Source organism: Neolamprologus multifasciatus, chromosome 22 (assembly GCF_963576455.1).
Source record: "Neolamprologus multifasciatus chromosome 22, fNeoMul1.2, whole genome shotgun sequence".
Lineage (NCBI taxonomy): Eukaryota > Metazoa > Chordata > Actinopteri > Cichliformes > Cichlidae > Neolamprologus > Neolamprologus multifasciatus.
This window is the reverse complement of record NC_140459.1, coordinates 27,721,415-27,744,030: the sequence shown is the minus strand read 5'-3', so window position 1 is coordinate 27,744,030 and position 22,616 is coordinate 27,721,415. Positions and strand designations below refer to the sequence as shown.

The following is a 22,616-nucleotide window of genomic DNA, read 5'->3' as shown; positions in this document are numbered from 1 at the left end:
CAAAAATAAATTATTTATTCTCAATGATCCCAACTAAACCGCCGCAAGATTGGTTCAGATCTTTAGATTCATATATGTCCAAATTCCTTTGGAAAAATAAGCCCCCACGTATAAGCTTAAAAACACTACAAAAGACCAAGGATAAAGGAGGATTAGAACTACCTAACTTTCAGCACTACTTCTTAGCCAACAGGCTTCAGTTTATCTCAGGATGGCTAAAACATACCCTCTTAGATGAACCTTGGCTAGATGTAGAACAAGCACTTTGCAATAATCTAGAGATTTCAGATCTACCATTTATCAGCTCAAACATCCAACGACATGAATGCTTCAAAAGCATCAACATCAGCTCTTCTCTGACAGCATGGTGGGAGTTTCTGAAGTTGACAGAGTCTTCATTAATCCCATGCAAACGTACACCTATCTGGAACAACCCTGACATATTACAAAACAATAATATGATAAACTTTTCAGATTGGAATGGTAAAGGAATCAAATATGTAGAACATATACTAGAAGGAACAGAATTTATTTCATTTGACAGACTAGTTACACAATATGGGATCAACAAGAAAAGATTTTTAGAATATCAACAAATTAAATCCATAATAAAAAAGAAATTTAAACTGGGTCAAGTTGAACTACAAACACCACCAAGTGTGGTTCAATTTTTTACTCTTAAAACCCCCAAATTACTATCCAAAATATACAAAATGCTTTCTAAAACAGATGAATCAATATCACTTCCTATTGCAAAATGGGAAGCGGATTTATCAGTTAACTTAGACCAAAACTTCTGGTCTCAGATTTGCTTAAAAACCTTTCATCTAATCAGAAATCCCAGTCTTCAATTAATTCAATACAAAATACTACATAGAGTGCACTATACAGGTCATCGGATGTTCAAGATGGGCTTTGCATCTACCAACAACTGCTCACACTGCCAAACCAATTCACCGGACAATTATATCCACGCTCTTTGGTTCTGTCCACCAGTTCAGAAGTTTTGGCGCGAGATATGTGAAGACTTATCAAAGTGTCTGAAATGTAACATTCCAACTTCCCCCTTAGTGTGTTTGTTGGGCAGCTTAGATAATGTCACTTCAGAAAAGAATATAGCCCATATGGTTTTCACTGCTCTATGCATAGCCAAGAAAACAGTCCTCATGAACTGGAAAAATAAAAACAATCTTAATTCTAACCAATATAGAAATTATCTATTAGATTACATTAGTCTTGATACAGCCTCTGCCACCACATCAGATCAATCGCTCTGGGCTCCTCTGATCAGCTCCATCACCTAGTGGGGGTGGGGGGTCATATTTTGGTCTCGCCTTCACTGTTGTGATTGGTGTGGGGGTAGGGTCAGGCTTGGGGCGTCGGGGGGTTCCCCGGGAGCATCTTCCTTGGGGGGCTCAACCCGGGGTAGCGGTCATGGCCAATTAGGGGCTCTGTTGGTTCTTAGGTGACGGCTTCCTCGTGGCTACGTGCAGCGGGGCTAGGGGAGGGTCTGTGCTGACGGACGGGGGTTACTGACCTGGTAGCCTGGCTGCCCCTGGGTGGGTCCGGGACGGGCGTGAGGTTCTGGGGGCGCTCCGGCTCTGGCCTGGGGCCCTGGCCGGGCCTCGGGGGCCTGGGTCCTGGTTGGTGTGTTGCCGGGGTTGTGGGCCGGTGGGTATATGGGGGCCCGCCACTGGCGCAGGGTGCCGCCGGTGCGCCGAGCCAGCTGGGGGGCTCTTCAACTGGTGGGGGGGGGGTTGTCACATCTTGCAGGGGCTTTCCTCTCTCAGGAACTCTCTCTGCAAGAGGGGGAGATACAGGAGAGGTGGAGGAAGATCTCAGCCTGGGCGTCTATTGTCTTATGTAGTCTGGAAGATGAGTGGATGATGGGGTGGGTGCAGTTTTCTCTGTTGTGGGGTTGAGTGGACTGCCCCGGGCTCTGTGGGGCCGGGCGGCGCCGCTGCGCTGGGCCCCGGTTCGGATGGGCCTGGGCCCCCCTTCCCTGGTGGGTCGCGGAGTATGGGGGTGCCTACTGGGGTCAGCGGGGGAGCTGGCCCCAGGGAGGGGTCACTTGCTCCTCCCTTCCTTCCCTCCCCATCTCCAGCTGCCTCCCTCTTCCCGCTCCACCACAACCACCCACACATGCAGGGCCTTGGAGTGGGGGTATGTCACCAGGGTGCAGAGGAGGTAACCCCCCCCCCTCTGTCCCCTTCTGGCTGCCTCTGCCTCAATTTTATCCCGCAACTTAGACATTCACATTACTCACATTCTCATTACACATAAATATAGGATCTTGGGGGTGGGCACGCTACACGGAATCCCAATTACCATCAGGGTGTACACCTCACCCCCGGCGTCGTTGCCCACCTCTCAATTTTAAATACACGTAGACATTGAGGGCTAGCAGGAGGGACTATGCGCTTACCTGCTGCTCTCTGGCAGGTAGCTCCATGCCCTCCTGGGTTTTAAACGCACCTTAGAACACACATACATCAACACTACAATGAGCGGGTGGAGGGAGGTTAGGAGTCTTCTCTCACCCTCGTTCTCTGCTTTCTGCTGGGGCGGGGGGGCTAGGAGGAGGAGTTGGCCGTCCGACTGGGGTCCGGAGTGTGGGGCCTCCCTGCTGCTGCGGAGTCGGGGCGGTCTGCTTCTCCCCACTGCAGGGAAAAGGGTAACACAACCTGGGTCTGGGTGCAGTTCCCCCCTCCAGGGGCAAGGGTACCTAGACCCGGTTCGTAGAGTACGCTTGGGGAGTGTGATTGTGTGTACAGCGTCTCTTTATGTCTGTCTCCACGTTGGTTGAGTGTGGAGTAAGTGCATATGAGAGCATGAGGGTGGGAATGGATGTTTGTATCTGTGTGTGCCTGTATGTCTGTGTCTGTATGTCAGGTTGGGTATCAGATGCCACCTCTCTGAGGACAGCTCAGGCCCTCCAAGGTTTGGAGGCCTATCTCCCCCCACCACTTCCCCTGCCGGGGGCGGACTCCCTCAGACGTCGGTGCGTTGGTGGTTCTTTGTGTCCGGGGGTGGGCGTCCGGGTACACACCGGCTCACTCCTTGGCGGCTGCTTATCGGGGCCTGGAGCCTGGGGCTCGCTTGGGCCACTTCGGAGGTGGGGTGCCCCCGGCCTCTCGGCCTGGGGCTCGGTCACTCAGGCACAGCTGGCTGCCGGCGGAGCTCACGGGCACGTCACTGCAGCCCCCCCTGGCTTCTGCTCCGTGGCTGCTGGGTGACCCCTCATCTGGGACTCTCCTCAGCTCTTTCTGGGACAGTGGCGCGGCTGCCCCTCTGTTGGTCTTCCTTGGTCTCTTGTGTTCTGGGGGCCTCTGGATGTCTGGGGTTTTGATCTCCTCCATACCTGCTTCATGCCCTGGAGGACGGGGCAGTGGCCCCCCACACCCTCTAGCAGATCATTACATGAGGGAACCTTTTAAGAAAACAAGCGCGTCCATGCTCACAGGTGTACACACGGGTGATCACACACACAAACTACACCCTTTTTGGCTCCTACCTCAATGCACACTGTGCTGTCGATCTTACGTGCTGCACAATAATGTTTAATATTTAGTATTTACTGTCATATTCCCATATATCATTGTGATGTGGTTTATTGTATTACTCTCGTTTTCTTCTGCTTGTTTTCTTTTTTCTTTCTCAACAGGTGATCCAGGTGATCGATATATGTATTTTTTTTTTTTTTTTTTCTTCTGCTTATTCTGTTGGTTTTTGTTTTTTGCCCTTCTCCCCCGTCCCTCTTCTCAACTGTTTTTCTTCCCCTCTTTCTTTCTCCCTTTTCTTTCCCCCAGTCAAGTCTGTCCCGTATTCAGCAAGTGAAAATAAAATAAAGAATAAAAGGTGAATCAAATGGACCATTACGGCAAAGCTGGGATGGTCAATTTGGTAAAGAAAATCCGTTGGGCATCTTTCTTCGCCTTTAGACAATAATTCTGATGGCAAAAGAACCAAACGGGACAGGCAAAAAAGAAAAAAAAAAAAAAAAAAAAAAAAAAAGATAAAAAATGAACAAACTGCCCTAAATTGCAGGGAGATGGGCAACTTAACTGAAGGTCACATTTGCATACAATTTCCCACTATTGACTTATAACCTGAACAACGGAGGCTTCGCGAGGCGAGTATTCCCTCTGACAGCAGCAACATGCTTGAGTGCCGGTGAGAAAGCCCCGGGGCTGTGTAAAGGCTCCGGGTAAAGTGTTTGTCACACACTCTGAAGCTCATTTTTTTCCCAGACAACAAGCTTTCCCTCTCCTTCAGAGTGCCACAGGCGCACACACACAAACAACAATGAGAAAAAAGTGCCTCTGGTGCAGAAATGTCATGCAAATTGACTTGTTAGTAAATCTGGAGAATGCAGCTTTTGTTGCTAAGGTAGTGTTTAAAAAGGAGAAGAAAGGGAAATAGATTTCCAGCAAGTCAGTACAGATGAAAAATGGGGCACTGATGGCCAGTGCCCTCCATCTCTTCTTGACACAGTTAAAGCCTGAAGTTAAACTCCTCAAGCACCTTGACTCTCAATAGAAACTCGTGATAATTTCGGTTTTCTAAAGTTCTCCATAATAGAATAGTTCTTTTTTTTGGTGTCACATCAAGATGTATTTTAGGCTTCTTCCCCCCTGCAAGCAACATGTGACCAGCTCTCATTAATTTAATCATACACTCCACCCATGGTACTTATCAGTGGGTCGTGCCCCATTATAAATACAGTTTTCTCTATTCATGCACACAGTGATTCCCAGCAGGGTTGAAGAGTAAGTGATTAATTTGATTGGCTTTCCCCTCTGGCGGTAAAGCCTCAGACTTGGCGAGAGTTTTGTCATTGTGCTGAGCAGATGGGAACTGCTACTGCGTTGCTGATGAAATTTTAGGCAAGTACAAGCTCACCTCCGTGCCGCACAATGACAAACACCTCGTCTAACATATTTTATTTTCAGTGATAAAACACAACTGTGTAATATACTTTAATTGCTGTGCATCATGTTTACTCCCATTGAGCAGTAGATTAAAAATTATCATGAATAACAGTCATGCAAACATTTGATAAAAGGGCGTTTGTATAGGTACCAGTTACCGAGGTGATGGTAGAAATTAGAAAGAAGGCGACTGGACTTCTTTAATTATATTTATATATATTTTCATATATTTATGAATAATTTGGAACCTGTGTTTTTAGCGATACATCCTGAGCAATAGTATCACGGATCCACTTTATAAGTTAACATTAAGAAGTTATTTAAAAGATATTTAGTTAAACAATTCTGTCTTTCCATGATGCTAGCATGCCTAGGTCCTATAAATCTTCTGGATACTAGTGATGAGCTCATGATAACTTTGTACCAAGAAAAAGTTATTTTTGTTTAAATTTAAAACATTACCAGTGTTTTTTAAAGATATTTTAAAGCAGCAGTCCCCAACCTTTTTGTGTGCCACCAACCGGTTTAATGTCAGAGAATATTTTCATGGACCGGCCTTTAAGGTGTCGCAGATAAATACAACAAAATAAAATGATACGACCGAGACAAAAACTGTGGTATTTTGTAAATATAATAATGAACGTGAATTCACTGTGTAATTGTGTAACTTTATTAGCAGCGTCCTCCTGAAATGCGCCAACAACATTGAGAGCAACATCCTCCTCCCTGCCCCTTAATGTTGTCTGGTCGCTATGGTAACGCGTAAATATTTCTTTCAAAATAAGACACACAACTATAACAAGGGAAAAGACGCAGGGAAACCGAGTTAACGATAAAAACCCTGAAAACTATAAACTTCATGTATTTAAGAAATGTTATTTAAATAATGTTTTATTTCTTAATTATCTGAGCAAATTTAGGTCAGAACTACACTATGCTGCAACTTTTCTGTGAAGGCTTTCCACAAGGTTTAGGTTTATGGGGATGTTTGACCGTTCTTCCAGAAGCATATTTGTGAGGTCAGACACTGATGTTGGAGAAGAAGTACTGGCTCACAGCCTCCACTCTAATTTTCCCCAAAGGTGTTCTGTCAGGTTGAGGTCAGGACTCTGTGCAGTTAGTCAAGTTCTTCCCAACCAGTCTTGCTGATGTATGTCTTGTCTAACCTTTCTTTGTGTGCTGGTGTGCAGTCAAACTAGGCACAGTGCAGTCAGACAAGGACTGATTTCCTGGCAGCTGCCAAATACAGACTCATTGGATTCCCAGACGGAGACCTGATTTGTTATTCCAGAGAACACGTCTCCACAGCTCTAGAATCCAGTGGTGGCATGCTTTACAACACAGAATTTGACATTTTGCATTCAACTTGCTGATGTAAGGCTTGAATGCAGCTGCTCCACCGTGGGAAGCCATTCCATGAAGCTCTCTACACACTGTTCTTGATCTGATGGGCACTTGGAGCTTGGAGGTCTGTAGCTACTGACTCTGCAGAATCTTGGTGACCTCTGCACACTTTGCACCTCATCTACTGACCCCACTCTGTGATTTTACGTGGACTGAGTTGCTGTTGTTCCCAGTCGCTTCCATTTTGTTATAATAACACTAACAGTTGACTGTGGAATATTTAGTAGCGGGGAAATTTCACGACTGGACCTGATGCTCAGCAGGTGCTTGATTTTATACACCTGTGGAATTGGAACACCTGATTTTGATGGGTGAGTGAATACTTTTGGCAGTCTAATGTATTTTCATTGTTAGGGAACAGTGGAGTGTCACCAGCTGAAGGATCACAAGCCAAATTGAGACTTCAAGATAAGCAAGGTTTTTATTTTAGCTGATAAAATTTTTTTTTTTTTAAAAAAGGCAGGATTTAAATGCTCACACACGAGCTCATCAAGTGGAGTAGATACAGGACGATAGACTCAGGTCAAACCAATAAGGATAACGACACAAGGTAAGCACAAATAATACAATGCAAGGTGACAAAATACCCAAATAGAACAGGAAGTAAGTAAAAAGGTTAGACGTTACACAAACACATAGCAACTTTACACTAATGGGAAGTCTGGGATAAACTAAAACACAAGGTATCAAATTGTAAACAATAAACAAACCAAGAAAAGATCTGTTCTTCTTCTTCTGCTCCTTCCTTTAGCAATCGCCACAGTGGATCACCTTTCTCCATCTCATCCTATAGCATCCTCTTCTGTCACAGAGGAGGGTTACTCTCACGGTCCCCTTTCACAACGTCTTTCACTGAATCTTCTCTGTGGTCTTCTTCTTTTTCTCCTGACAGGCAGCTCACTTTTCAGCATCCTTTGTCCAGTATGTCTTGCACTGGTACCGCTTCTGTATATGTCAAAATCATCTAAGCCTTGCATCGCTGAAATTGTTACAAACTGCTCAATCTGACCTCTGATGACTCATTTCTAATCCCGGTCACTCCCAGTGAAAATGTTAACATCTTGAGCTCTGTCACCTCCAACTCAGCCTGTTGCTTTTTTGTTAGTGCTACTGTGTCTAAACCATGAATCACAGCAGATGTTTCAAACATCTTCACCCGCTCTGCGCTCTTCTTTACCTCTCTTGTGCACTGTTCATTGCTTTGGATGGTTGATCCTCTCTTTATTACAGGTATGTAATTTAGACCAATCACCTTTCTATTGTTTATCAACTCCATAGCTACTCTCACTTCCCCTGCACTCCCTGATTTAATAAACTGTTCTCCATCCATCCTCCCTTCTCTTTCATTTTCTACATTCGTCAGCTCCTCAAATTAGTCCTTACATCATCTCAAGACACTCTCTTCACTTTTTAGCTCATTTCCAGCTGTACCCTTAATCACTCTAACCTGCTGCACATCTTTTCCAAATTGATCTCTCTGTCTAGCTAGTTGATATAAGCCAGTTTCCACTTTTTCATTCAAAACTTGAAACTTTTCCTTTGCTGTTTCCTCCTCTAAACACCTCCTCATCACCTCTGTTCCCTTCATCTACATGTCAGTTGAAGTTCTCTATTTTCTGTTGAAGTAATCACCAATCCCTCCCCCATAGAAACACTCTCTATTACTTAAAAAGCAGCTCACACATCATGCATCATGATGTTTGGTTGCTAGTGACCCTTCCTGGTTCAAATTGTGCAAGTAATGTATTTTTCGTGCCTTTATGCCAATCAGTTGTATCCTTTACTGCTATGGATACTGTTAATGGTCTGCAATGACCCTTTAATGTGTTTATTTCTGAATTTACCTCTTGAGTAGTGTTACGAACTTGCATGTTCATGTGTTTGTTTTGTGCAGGTGATGTATCTTTTTATGTTAATTCAGCTGTGCCAGGGCCCTGCTCTGATTGGTGCGTGGATACACTGCCCCGACGTGACTGGTTCCAGCTGGAGGACCCGCCCATTAAAAGGAGGCTGGAGTGCAGCGGGAGAGGTCCTCGCATTTCTCCTCATGACCCAGCAGTATTCCTGTGGCAGCCGCTGGCTGCAGTGCCGCTTAAAAGTTGTGGAAGTGGAGTGGGTACGGGTGAGCTGCCGTTTCTTTTGATCACCCGTTTACTCCTGTTTTGACTTAGTTAAGGAGGTCAGACTCTGTCTTTATTTTTGACTTTGTTTTGGTAAGGTCAGGGGTGCGGGATTTGTGTAGATTTGTTTTGTTTATTGTTTTGGCCTTGGCTCACCCTGAAGTGTTGACACTCCCGTTTTGGTTCCTTTTTTCACATTGTAAATAAATCACATTGTAACTAACGGATTTGTTTCCTGTGGCTGCTTGGGTCTTGGGGGGGGAAGCGAGTGCCTCACTCATGTTATTGCCTGGCCCTAGACGGGTCGTAACATGAATTGGGGGCTCGTCCTCTGCCTTGTCCTGTGGTTGTTTTCGTGTGTTTTGGTCTGTTTGGCGGTTTTCTTGGTGTGGGGATAGTAGGTGTGTGGGATTATGGAGTTTTCTTTGGATGATTTTGTTACTTCACCTTCATGGGATAAAATAGTGAAGTGCAGGAAAGCTGATTTGCTCATTATTGCTAGTTTTTATGATGTTCAAGTGTCCTATAGTGCCCGTAAAGCGGAGGTTAAGGACGCTTTGTGTGCAGGGCTGGTGGAGCGAGGCATCCTTCCTGCCCCGAAGGCAGCTGTAGAGCAGCCTGGCGGCGGGGGTGTGAAGGTGGCTCCGGAGGCTGAGCCGGGCCTGTTAACATGCTCCCGGCTGAGGTGGAGTCTGATGCAGCTGAGGCGGAGTCTGAAGCAGCTGAGTCTGGTATGGCCGGGGAACCCCTGGTGGGGCGGTCTGGAGGAGGATCTCTGTTTGACCCTCGTATAAGGGAGGTGGAAACCCGTGCTAAAGAGCTTGAGGTACAAGCAATGCACCTCCGTGTCAGAGCTTTGGAGCTGGAGCTCCAAAGCGAGTGCCTCACTCATGTTATTGCCTGGCCCTAGACGGGTCATAACAGTAGTTTTTAGCTTTAGCTGATAAAATAGAAATAAGTTAAATGAACGCAAATGTTCAAAGATATTTTTGTGATTAGCTTCTGTAGAATTGAACCAAAACCTTCACCACCAGGGGGCAGCATTAAGCAGAAGGTGTGTACAAATATTTCCAAACGTGTCCATGGTTTTTCATCAACAGACTTAGCTAGCTCAGTAGCCCAGGACGTAGAGCGGGCTGTTTGTTATACTGCATGCCAAATGTCCTCGGGCAAGATGCTAACTCCAAGATAGCTATTTGATGCATCCACTGTGAATGTTAAATAAAAAACATTTACATATAGAAAAAAAACTGCTTGCTTGAATGGATGTGAATGAGGCAAGTGCTTTGAGTGCCCAGAGAGAGTAGAAAAGCACTATGTAAGGACAAGTCCACTAAGTATTTATTGCCCGTCTGCCAAATAAATGAATAAAAAGTTAAATAAAAAGGTGCTCCTAAAACTTGTCTGAGATCAATATCCCTGTGGGGCCATTATTTATAGATATTCGGCAGTTAGCTTTTGCATTTTAATGCAGCTTGATTAAGTTTCAAGCAACAACTGCGGTTGGTTGGGTTTGGGAAAAGATTATTGCTACGGTTGCTTCAATAAGCCGCAAGGAAATCGGCTGTCATTTCCAGAAAGGGGTGGGAATTGTCTCCATAGTAATCAAGACCTAAGGCATCTTGCCTTTCTTGTAATTTTAACACATTACATGCCACCAACATCAAATGAGTAGATATGTGTGTACTCATGCTACTACCACTCACACTCTGTAATCAAGTGTTACAAGGATACATGGCATTAAAAAAGAAGCACCAGTCTGTGCAGATCAAAGACCGTTTGTAGATGTATTATGAAGAAAGATGAAGTCTTCTGAAATCTTTTGAAATCAACTGTGTGAAGTTTTATACATACAGTCAAACACCTTTGGGAGCTGAAGACTATAAAATATAGATATTTCTGCATTTACTGCCTATTTTTTCAAAATAGTGCAAATTGCACACTTCTTGCAGAACATATTATATACACTACAAGTTACTACACAGTCATTCCTTTCTCTTGGATGTAGTTAACAGTTAAACAACAGTGTTAGCTTAGCGTTGCGGCATTTTTCTTAGTGCATAAGGCTTGCTTCAAGTGTTATTAGGTCAACCTGTTTGACAGAAAGGCTGCTGCTGTAAATGCACTTATTGGCAGCAGATTTTCCACTGTGGTGTCACTAGTGTCAAACCCACTTAAGCATTTCAGAAGATGGAATAAGTTCAATTCAATTTTATTCATACAGCACCAAATCACAACAACAGTCGCCTCAAGGTGCTTTATATTGTAAGGTAGAGCCGACAATAATACATACAGAGAACAACCCAGCAATCATGTGACCCCCACCCTCCCGCCACCCCATTTAACAAGTGAAGTCTTGGTGAATGCCTTAATGCATATTAACAAGACTTTGATTGATTTACACATCTTTAATCTGCTGCCACAAATCAGCAGGCTTTTTATCTTTTTATTTCCCTTTTATAACTACAGCCTTACCAACAAGCACACCTACAATGACATACTTTACTTCTCACCTTGTAGCACAGATGCACTTCAGTGGTGCTGAAGGAAGCTGGAGGGGGGGGGGGGGGGTTGCTCAAGCTAGGTGCTTGAATAATGGTTCATGAAGTGTTGATAACCTTTCAGCTTATTATGCCAATTAGAGTACACAGCTGGAGGAGGAAATTAATTCAACACCGGGCCATTTTGTTTGTTTATTTACCAACGTGTGCCGATTGCAATGGGGTAAACAGAGCTTGAGAAATCGAGGCTTTTGCTCGGCGCCACAACGATGGTCGTTGTTTTAACAAGACGCGCTTTAATTTCCAAAGCAACGTCAGAGATGCTCGGGGTCTAATGAAAACTATTTGTTTAAACACACGGGGATAATCATAAAGACCCCATTTGTATATCTTCAATTTAAAAAAGCTGATTTTGTCATTAGAAATATCTAATTGCAAGTAACATAAGTCACAACAGATGACACTAAACTCCAAAGATAAACTGACAAAACACCAACAGTACCATAAAGCAAAGAGAAAGGACGGGGAATTGATAATCAAGCAGCAGATGGAAAATTTTCTTTTGAGACCACACAGTTGGCTCATTTGAAACTGAAAGATGTATGACAGGAGAGAGGAAATTGTGCTTTCCTCTGTTCTCCTCGAGCCATAATGTGGGTTTCCTCTGAACTGGTGTAATTCCCCTCCCAAGGGGACAAGGTTGTTCCACATGAGCTGGTTCCCTAATAACCAACCCAAGCCTCCCATTGCAAAATCCATTAAGGTCAAGTCATGCATAGTTGATTGAACATCTCGTCTGGTGGTCTGCTAAGGAGAGCCATGAGCCTAAGAATACCACATTAATCAGAGGCAAAATGTTTTTATGGTTATGGAACCGCAGATGTTCTTTAGGGGACTTTTTGGCACATTTGTATCATTAGCGCATACGTCTGATTTCGAAGCATATTGCCAGCAATGACTTGATGTATGACTGCAGAGCTGGAAGTAAACAAAAGCAAGGGACCTTTAAATTGCAGATCCAAACACTCTGAAGGGATCATCCCGCCGGAACCCCCTAGGAAGCCATGGCATCTTTCGCCACTAAATATTTCTCTGCTTCCTGAAAAAGAAAAAGGAGAAACCCCGATGACAGTAACCTGCTGTTGTGCGAATGCAAAGAGGTGCTTCAAGAGCACCCTGATCTCTCCTCCACCTCCTTCTATTCACAGGCAGCCTGTGTTCTCCCTGCTCCATTAGTTCAGACACCGCATCCATCCCGCCGAGCCTCACACGGGGGAGGCAGAACCAAGGACGTCACCATCTGATGCTGTGCGCGTTCTCATGTGTGTCTGTGTGTTTTGTATTGCGGCGGTGGAGTGTAGCGCCTACGAAACGATGCAGTCGAGCATGAAATCACCTCTCTTCAGGTTTAAAGGGCTTACATGGATTTTTAATGATGAGCCCGTATCTTTTATGTGCCAAATATACTCAATGACTCCATTCTTTTCGATGCATATTTAACAGTAAGAAAGAGGACGGACTGTAACAAGATTAATGGGATATGCATAGACGCAGGTGTCTCTCTTTTTCTTTGGGTTAACAATGAAGCTGTTGTGTTCCTTCAAGCTGCCATTTTTTAATTTAGTGAGGTTTTGGGTTTTGTTTTTTTTTTTTGAGAAAACATCAAGCTGATGAGAGGACAACTTAATTATGGTTAAAAAGTCAATCCTAAAACTTAGCTTGTAATGTCTAACACTTATAAGACATCTAGTCATTTAACTTACACATACAAAGTGAGATTAATAATACTGATAACAATTATAAATATCTAAATAGTAGCAGTTTAGTTTGTATTTTTTTAAATTATAATTGTAAATGTACAGTACATATGTACAACTACTTCATAGATTATTATTCTATACTATAAGTGTGTTAGGTGTAATGAAGACGTTCAAATTTGCATTGTTACATTTCAGTCAGTCAGTCATATCAGTGAGCATGTTGAGATGAGCTAGTGTGTTGGCAGAGAGGAATAATACGTATTGTAAGTCAGTGACACAGGCTTGTAATGTTTATGTGTTGTGGTAACATACAATTTATAAGGATGTTTAATTTGTGCTTAAACATCTGAAATCAGGGGTACTGTGCATTTTTACAGTTAAAAAAAAAGCATAAGAAGCAGAGGTATCGTGGCTTTCAGTTCTAGAGTAAATGAGAGCAGGAGTCGACCTGCTAAAGTGAAAAAGAAGGCAATGTGAAGCAGTAAAACTGTAGATCCCTTAATGGTAACTTGAGGTTGTGCTTATACGTGAGGCCATCTATATTAAAGACCAGTAGAAAGTTGTTTTAATTCAGAGAGATCTGCTACTGGCCAAGCTTTATACCTTCTTTTCTTTTGTTTATTTCTATCTTCTCCCCTTCTTCTGTGTGCCTCCTGTGGTTGGCTCCACAGGGAGTCAATAGAATTTACATGTTAAAATGTCCACTTATCAATAATCATTAAAATGCATGTTTACAGCTGGGTAGGAAAAAAAAGTATACTTTCCCCAATATAACATAATATTGAATTTTTTAAAGTCTTTTTCTAGGATAATTCAGTCAGATCGGTGGTCAAAGATGACTGACAAATGTCCAGGCACAGGCAGGTGGAGTATGGTAGGCCTCATCCGCTACTTCTTCCATTAGGACTTGATGTCTTCATTGAGTATTGTTTTAACAGGTGGTACTGAAAACACATCTCTGTGTTCAAGCTCCGCTATACCTGATGTCTGATAAATATCTTTAATATACAGACCCCTAGTTTGTAAGACAGGTTTTCTGTTTGAAGTTTCGAGGCACGACTGAGATAATTCTATTTAACTGGTAAAATATAGACATCTCCTGATTAATTAATTCGGCCTTTTGGAGGGGCTACCTCATCAACGTTCTCTTTGTCACCATTATCAGTACTTAAGGAGTGTTCATAGGAGGTAATTTAGTTGCCATCCAGGTTCATAGGAGAAACCAGGTTGCTAATGTGGCCATTATGGGATAGCTAATTAGACCATGAGGTAAATTAGTAGGTTACTTTAGATTTATACAAGACCAAAACTCCTTAGCCCTGTTGGCAGCAGTGAGACCAGAATGAGAATTACCTTTCTTACACTATGCACAGCCAATAGTGGGGAAAAGCTAAGCTTGTCTTAAGGATCTAAACTGATCTAAAATATGACGTTTTTCTCAAACTCAGCTTATCCAGCTCAGTCCTGCATTTTAAGATTTTTGGACATCTCAGCTAGAAGATTTATAATCTGACTTTTCCTGCTAAGTAGATATACTTGGGCCCAATGGTGCTTTTGTTTGTGCTCATCATAGCATATTGACGTCTATCAAGAATAAAATTGATGGACACCCATCCATTTTCAACCACTTATCCAATTTGATGTCACTGGGAGCTGGAGCCTATCCCTACGGAAACGTAGAGCTGCCACCCGGGCAAAAGAAAAATAGTATTTCACGTTATAACATGAAAACTTTATTGTTCTAACAATGGCAGCTCTACACTTCCGTATATCCCAGCTGCTGTAGGGCAGCTCCCTGTTTTTAGCCTGTGCCAGAGACACACAACCATTTACAACAACAGCACAACAACAAAACTATAACCATTGGCCAAAATGGTTTTTGCATTTGCCTCTAAACGTTTTATTGATATTAAAGCTGAGGTCATTAACATGGGAACTGAATTACTTTTGGAGGCAATCACAGGTGTTTATTAGAAAAACTGCAGTTTTTCTTATATTTTAGCTTAACTTTTGAATTAGCTCATCATGCAAGAGCATGCAGTTCTTGTCCTTAAGCTGAACTACTTATTTTAACCTAACGCTAGTGCTTTCTTTGCACAATGGATTTTTAACCCCTTCAGTTCATTGTGTCCACCGCTTCTTGTGAATAGCTGTTGACAGCCTGCGTGTTTCTTGAAGAGATACTAATACGATAGCAGTGCAGCCAAAATGAGACACACCACTTTTGAAAACACTCTAAGCTTGGTTTGCATTACACGATGCAGACCAGAGACATGGCATCCCCCCGTTACTGTAATTATGTTCCGCAATGGTGCCAATGAATTTAAAGCAGCCACATTATTACAACTGACAGTAGACTCATCTCTTCATCACTTATTCAGCGCAAGGCAATTTTCCAAGGCTTCCCCAGATGGCTGTCAATTTTATGCAAAATGGAAAAGAGATTCAGTCCAACCAGGCTCAAATTGATATCTCCAAGTCATAGGTTGGATAGCTGTTTGAAAGCGTTGAAATAAAGTATGGGGTTTTGGTCTCATATGTGCCTGACAAAAAGTGACAAAGAAAAATACATGTTTTGCACAGATATTTTTCATGAAGGATGACAAAACATCCTGGCTGGCTTTTATGGAGCCATTTATTCCACTTTAACATCTCCCACACTTTTAAGGGTCACTTAGGTTGCGTTAAAAGCGGCCATTAGCGCAGCTTTCAGAGACAGGGACCTCATGGACGAGGAACACCTTTCGTCTGATCTTTCTGTCTGAATGCGGCGGTTCAGCCGCAAAACAAACATATCACGCAGGGTTAAATTAGAATGTGTCCAGATAACACGTTACAACCTGCTGAAAATGCATTAACACCACAAGCATCAAGTGTACTCACTCTATTTACTTTGAGCAACCTCTAATTATTATTTTGACCTACACAATGCAATGCTTCATGTTTTTGTAAAAAATCTGATACACAGTTTTTCTAATTGTTTGATGTGTTGAAACTGCGGTTGAGTGTTTTGCTTTTATTTTTCTCTCGGGGTTGTTTTTTCTTTCTGTTCGGCTCCTTTGCTTAAAAGCCCATGATGGGTAGGTTAGACTTGACCCGACTTGAGCTGAATGAACTATTACTTCTCACAGCCTCAGAACTAACATTGTGGGAAGGGAAGTGGTGATCCCAGAAGAAAATCAGTATTATTTTTTTCTTGATATTATATGGTTCTATTATATGGTTTATAATTATGATTATTTGTATTAGGTGCATTTGTGCCTTTACCAAATGTTTATTATCTATTACCACTCTTTACATTAATGATTGGCTGTGTTGTTGTGGGAGATTGAATGAACTGGTTTTGGTCATGGTGAGTAAGACTGACTGAGATACAAAATGCAAAGCACCGTTTCTGAAAGTGAGAAAATCCATGAATTTTGCTTGACATGGTAGATTGCTTTAATATTCAAGTTTTCAGTCAGGAAATGTTGACTTTTCTATGTCAGTCTGATTCGGTACCCAACTTAAATATGTACAGAGGGAATATATTCATAAATTAATTCAAAAAGGCAAACATTTATATATATTCTTGCATTAAATACATATATGTCCAACTTATGAAAGGCATTTTTAATTTTTACGTTTTCAGTTTTTTCAGTGTTATTTATAGAGCGCCAAATCACAACAGCAGTTGTCTCAAGGTACTTTATACTGTAAAGATCCCACAATAACCCCATTTATACTAGTGTTATTAGTACTTCTTTCAGTAGGAATTACTGCATCAGTAAGGTGTGGCAGGGAGGAGTTTAGCTTGTGGCACTGCTGATTTATTAAAGTCCTGACTGATCTGATCTGCGACTGTATTTTTGGGTTGGGTGTTCGTCATCGTCCACTTGTTCAGGTCAGGTCAGTTGTTACGGCAAATCAACCATAGCACTAGCATGATCAGGAAGCTGTTTAGTAGTAGTATTGGCCCTTTGGTTAGATGCTAAGTCCTGCTAGAAAGGAATGGGTTTTTCCATAAATCTGATTTTACGGTCGAGCAGAGGTAGCACGTTCGCTGTCTCCTCCAGTCTGGGACTGACCGTCTGCCTGCAGTGATAGAGGCAGTGTACAACCGGACTCTATCTTGCGCTGCTTTGGCCCATCAGTTTGTTGTCATAAAGACAGAAAGTTATTACATAAAAGGAGCTGAAGTGAAACAGAGTGTTTAAAACAATGAAATGTGTCCAATGCAGCCACCGTCTTTTCATGCTGTATTTTTTGGCTTATCTTTACAGTTCTCCTGTTACCATTAAACTTGTTCCTGTCCCTATTTAAATATTCTGGCCAACTTGTTAGCAAGAAAATACCTTTCCCTCCTCCACCCGACCAGAACCCTGTACACTGATAGACAGGACTACAAAAAGATTTTCAGCTGATGGAAGCATGTAGTGGTCTAAAATCTAAAAACCTTGTAAGCAGCTGTGTTGACAGTGGACTTGATAAAACCACGACCACCTACTCCAACAGTTCACACCCCAAATCATCACAGTCAACTTAGAATTTGTGCCTCTCCGCTCTTCTTCCAGACTTTGATTTCCCAAATTAAAATTAAAATTTTACTTTCATCCGAAAAAAGGATATTGGACCACTGAGAAACAGTCCAGATGTTTGTTAATGTTTCTTAATGCTTTGACGCCAGCCCCGTTTCCTGTGAAATGCTCCCAAGCTTGAATAAACTTTTCTCGACTGTCGTCTTGAGGCTGCACTTAGCCCCGTTCCTCGTCCTACGACACCTCTCCCTTTCAGTCAACTTTCCACATGCTTACATCGATACAGCACTCTGTAAACAGCCAGCATTTTCAGCAACAACCTTCTGTAGCTTACCTCTTTGTGGAGGGTGTCACTGATCATCATCTGGACAAGTCAGCAGTCTTCCCCATGATTGTGGTTGTGTATGTGGAACTAGGCTGAGAATTTGAATATTTATTTCTTCAGACTTTACATGAAATAGTCTGATAAACTGAAATACTGGACTTCTGGTTTTCATTAGCTATAAGAGAATAATCAAAATTTAAATAGATAAAAAGCTTAATTTTATATTTTGATGATACTGTTTTTTAATTTAGTGTACAGTATCCATGCACACTCCTTAAAATATATTAGTTAACATGAAAAATCTTAACTTTTGATGTGAAAGTATCTGACCCTTCTTATATTATTATTATTTTGTTCATTGAATGCTTTGCTTGAAAAGTAATTGATTTGAATCTGTAAAATTTTATACTTTGCTACTAAAATTATTCATCAGAATATTTAATAAATTGATCCCTTAATTTTTTTTAGCAGTGCGTTATAAATACATGCCTCATAAGGGTCTAAAAAGACGAGCATTCACAGTAAAGATAAACAAATACATGATCATAACCAGTGAATATGAATGATATCAAATCATTTTCTATTATAACTTCTGTACCTGAGCGTACCTGGATTTTACTTGTGTGGGCAACTCAAACTTTAATATCATCCCAGTACAGACCTGCATCACTGAATTTATACACACTTTTTTATGCATGTGCACCCAGTTATTTTTATAGTTAGTCTTTTCAACCATCACAATGAATATACTACTGTACAATTCCTTCACTCTTTATATTTGAATTTTTTGAAAGATTAGTCACTACTTGCACATTTCACGTTTCCTTACTGTTAGGCTGATAACTGCACTTTTGCATCCCCGGAGAGGGAACAGGACTGAACATATCGATCGACTGACTGATTGAGCTGAACTCTCTGTTCTCTCAGCCTCATGTTCACATTCTGCAGCATCTTCCTCTTTTTTTTCTTTTAACCCGTTTTTCTCTGAACAGAATAGAACATTGCACACACGAGGAAGACTGTGGCCAAACACTCCTTATGTTTCTGCTCCACTGTTCAACAGTGTTTCAGTTTCTCCCTGGAGCAGGATGGAAAATAATCTGAAAAGGAGTTTATTTGTAGTCTTGCAATCAGCGACCCTGCAAAGAGCCCCCATCTTTGAGAAATCTAATAGGTAATATCTGAAAACATTGACTGATAATAACATATTGTTTTTATGAGGGTGGCAGACTTTTGCAATCTTTCAAAAGTTTTCTGGCATGGTAGTCTTCATACACTTCAGCAGTGTATAGAATAAGTTTTAAGTCAGGATCAACCAAATTTAAGCCTAGACTCAACTATTTCCAGTTTTATTCATTGGCATGCATGTGAATGGATATGGCTATGGCTGTTTTCTGCTATTAAGAACTGTCGTTTTTATTTTCATGTCTGATTTGCAGCAACACTGAATCAAAATAAAACAAAGGGGAATTTAAATTATATTAAATTATGAAAATCAATAAAGCTGTACCGTCAACACCTTCACGGTCAAGCAGTCTAATTATGTAATAACAAAGTGAAAAGAGGTCTTCAACAAAGCAAAGAAAGGCATTTCTTTGAAAATGAGAGCAAAGCTCACGTTGCTAGGTTTTTTGTGAAGATTCAACTACTTTTAAATGATCTCGCCTCTCGCGGCGCTGACCATGGTAAACACAAACTGTACATCCAATGGCAGCGCTAGACATTTCCTCCTAATCAGAGACAAAATCTCCCAATCAACTCCTCACTGCTGTGTACGCTCAGCTGCTTGCAAAGCGTCTGCTCAATTTAAACCTTTTAAATGACACGAGACGCCGTCTTCAGCGTTAGAAGCTGTACAGGAATGTCCAAGTGAAAGGAAGGTTTAAGCTGAAATGGCTTTTTTGTTACAGCTGGTGCATTTGTTACAATGTTTGTCTTTGTGCTAATAGCTATGTGTTGACTGTCTGCTGTATGGTTTGAAGGATCAGCAGTGACTTTATATGACTTTAGCACACAACAAGGTGAGCCTTGAGCTGCTAACTCTGTAGCAACAGACTGCGAGAAACCTGATAACATATACAGGAGCCTAAATAAAATAAGATGTGGACCCAAGGATAAAGTTTGGATTTGCTGTAACTCTGTTTTACCCCTCTGAGTCTTTCATAGAAACATCAGCTAGGGTGCAGAGATACAGCAGTTTCTCCAAACTGTGTGATAAAAAGATTGAAAATGTTTTTGCCTCATTATCACTCTATTGCACATCATAGTGGGACATACCTCATAATGGCCAACAGCTATACTCTAACAATACAACTGATTAAGCTGTAATTTTATGTACTGATTTTCAGGCAGCTCGTTGCAAGACTGAGTGTTAGATGAGTGAGGAAGCTTCTCCTCCACCCACATTTTGTATTGACTTTATAGGGCTATAAAATGTGTCATGCTTCATCCCTGATTGTCCTTACTTTTTGGAACTGAGGACAATCTATAAGCCAACAAGAGCGAACTGAACAAATACCAAATTAGCTTCAGACAGATAGAAAAGAAAAATTCCAATTAATACTAGTATAATCAATTTAGCTGATTCTGTGGGAGAATAAACTGTTTTGGTGGTAATCATTAGATATTACAAAATCACAAGTTAGAAGCATTAATGGTATTTTCTAAGCTTTTCTTGCTTTAGTTTGGGTTAGCAAGGTGCATATTTGGAGTAGCTCATTCACTCTATGTAAATGTAACTTCCTCATATGGAAAGTGGAAGTGCTTTATTTTTCAGCACCAATTGTTAATGCTTGGTCAGGACCAGTGCTCTTCACTTTATATAAAATGGGCTCTGAACACCTCAGGAACACACTATCCGTTCTATAATTGATGAATCCTGCTTCAGGGCCCAAACTACTCTGCGTTTAATAAGGCTGTTGTGTTTTTAACATGTTTTAATGATTTGTATCTTGTTCTATTTAATCTCAACAAGCCCCTAAAAACAGGCAGTGATCACTGTCGGCCTCTCTATGTGTTTATTATCACTGTTCATTTTAAAGCTCAGTTTTTAAACTCTTACGATGTAACTACAGCCCAGTCCATGCAGCAGTATATTAATGACTAACCTCGTATTGTGGATGAATTATCTCAGTTGTTCTCCCACCCTCACGTTAACATTTATGGAAAAAAGTTAGCGTTCATCCCCCAGCTTCGCTGTTTTAATTATGCTAACATAGCTGTGTCGCTAGCGATCACGTAGCACATCATTATATACCAGCTAGCCCAACTTCAGTAACCCTACAAACGTCACTGCTGTTTACTCGCCTGTCTTCATTTATGTTGGAAGTGATAGCGGAGCTGTACGTGTTAATTTGTCTCAGAAATCTCTCAGTCCGAACATGCTATATTATATTTAGATGGAAACTAGCGAGCTAACTCCCTGCTAACTTCTGACTCTGTTAAATTTAATAAATTCTGTTTTCATGGATGCCTGGATGCTAAACTTAATTGTTACACCTGGTAAATTTTATTTTATTTCATTTTATTACAGATGAAAGAAATTAGACAGTTTTTCAACTCTCAATGATCCCACAGTGACTGTGTGACTTTGGGACCTGCAGCAGAGTTTGGACCCAGACACGGCTAATGACATCAGACTTAAAGACCGGATTGAACAGTATAGATGAACACTACAGGGAGGAAGCTTGGAGTGATTTATGACCAGTACGTGTTCTTTCACTAACACATTAAAAACAAGAGTTTACAGTTGTCTTCTTCCTAATTATATCATAATCAGGAATACTGTCTCAGTTAAGATTAATTGAGGAGGCACTGATCCAGCTTCATCCAGTTTCAACAGAGTGCTGAGACCTTGGATTCCAACCCAGTGTTAAAGTCTACCTCATTCTGAGGAAGAGACTGAGAGTCATTCTTTTACAGTGACATCAGGCTCAAACTAACTGTTTCTGTCCTAACTCTGTAAAACATAATAATAATAATCACAATAATATATATAGATATACTCTAGTCCTATGCAAGAATTTAATCCACACAGGGTCAAAAGTATATATAAACTCTTTTATATACATATAGTCACCTAATATTTTAGTAAGTGTTGCTTTAGTGTCTTTTAACTTGACAAGGTCTATTAACTTCTCGTTAGTGATCATGATTGAATACAACTGGTTTTACTTCAGCAGCATCAAAAGGATTTGTTTGACAGCGCTCACTGGATGAAAGTGTCACAGTCATGAAATACCTTCAAACTACTGATTCTTTGCTGTCAGTGTTCTTCATGCTGTGTTAGCAACTCTGCTAATAACTCATTCCAATGGCTGGCATTGCAAAGAATAACACAGAATTGAATTGAAATGACTAGATTGACCATATAAATTGCTCTGTGTCATGACTCAGCTTTCTGAGTTGGGATCAGACTGATATCTCATTCAGATACGGTGTAGGTGCCGCCCTAGTCCTGGTCCTAGCTCCAGCATCCTCACTTATTAAAGGATCCAGACACGCAGACAAGCAGTGCTTCTTGAGTCGCTGCAAAGAAGCTTTGTTTTTTTAGTGCTGACCATTCTAACAGAATGAAATATACTGCAAAACAAACCCGTTCATACCTGCACATGATAAGCAGCAAGGACCGAGGCTTATTTGTTCTGCGATGCATTTCAGCAGGACGAAAGACTCTGCAGGAGACACCGCAGAGAGCTACGGAGGTTTGTATTGATGCAATGACTGTAAAAGATGCGGCACCCTCTGCTTTGATTTATTAGCTCCTGCTCAATGTAACTGTAGCCACAGTTGAAAGGTACATATTGGTCACAGCCCGATATTGATTTTTCTACAGTTAAATGGATGGCTTTGTTTAACAGTGAAAAAGTGAGCAATTTTACTCGCACTAGCAAGCTGTTTAATAGTCCCAAATCTATATTTCATTAAAATGATGACACATTGCACTCCCAGCCCCTCTCTTTACTCCTGTTCTATTGATCTCTAGCAGTTTGGGCCTTGCAGAGAATCATAAATCGTCCAAGCATCTGTGGCACTTTTTTTTTTTAACACTTACCTTCC

At 41.5% G+C, this 22,616-nt stretch overlaps 1 long non-coding RNA gene across 1 annotated transcript in view; it reads right to left on the bottom strand.

The window, feature by feature from the left end:
* The window catches only part of LOC146493659 (uncharacterized), a 36,796-nt gene extending 15,219 nt beyond the window's left edge, over positions 1 to 21,577 (bottom strand). Inside the window, exon 1 of the long non-coding RNA XR_014871970.1 lies at positions 20,803 to 21,577. This is a non-coding gene — a long non-coding RNA (uncharacterized LOC146493659). The remainder of the gene's footprint in view (positions 1 to 20,802) is intronic.
* Between the last annotated feature and the right edge of the window lie 1,039 nt (positions 21,578 to 22,616).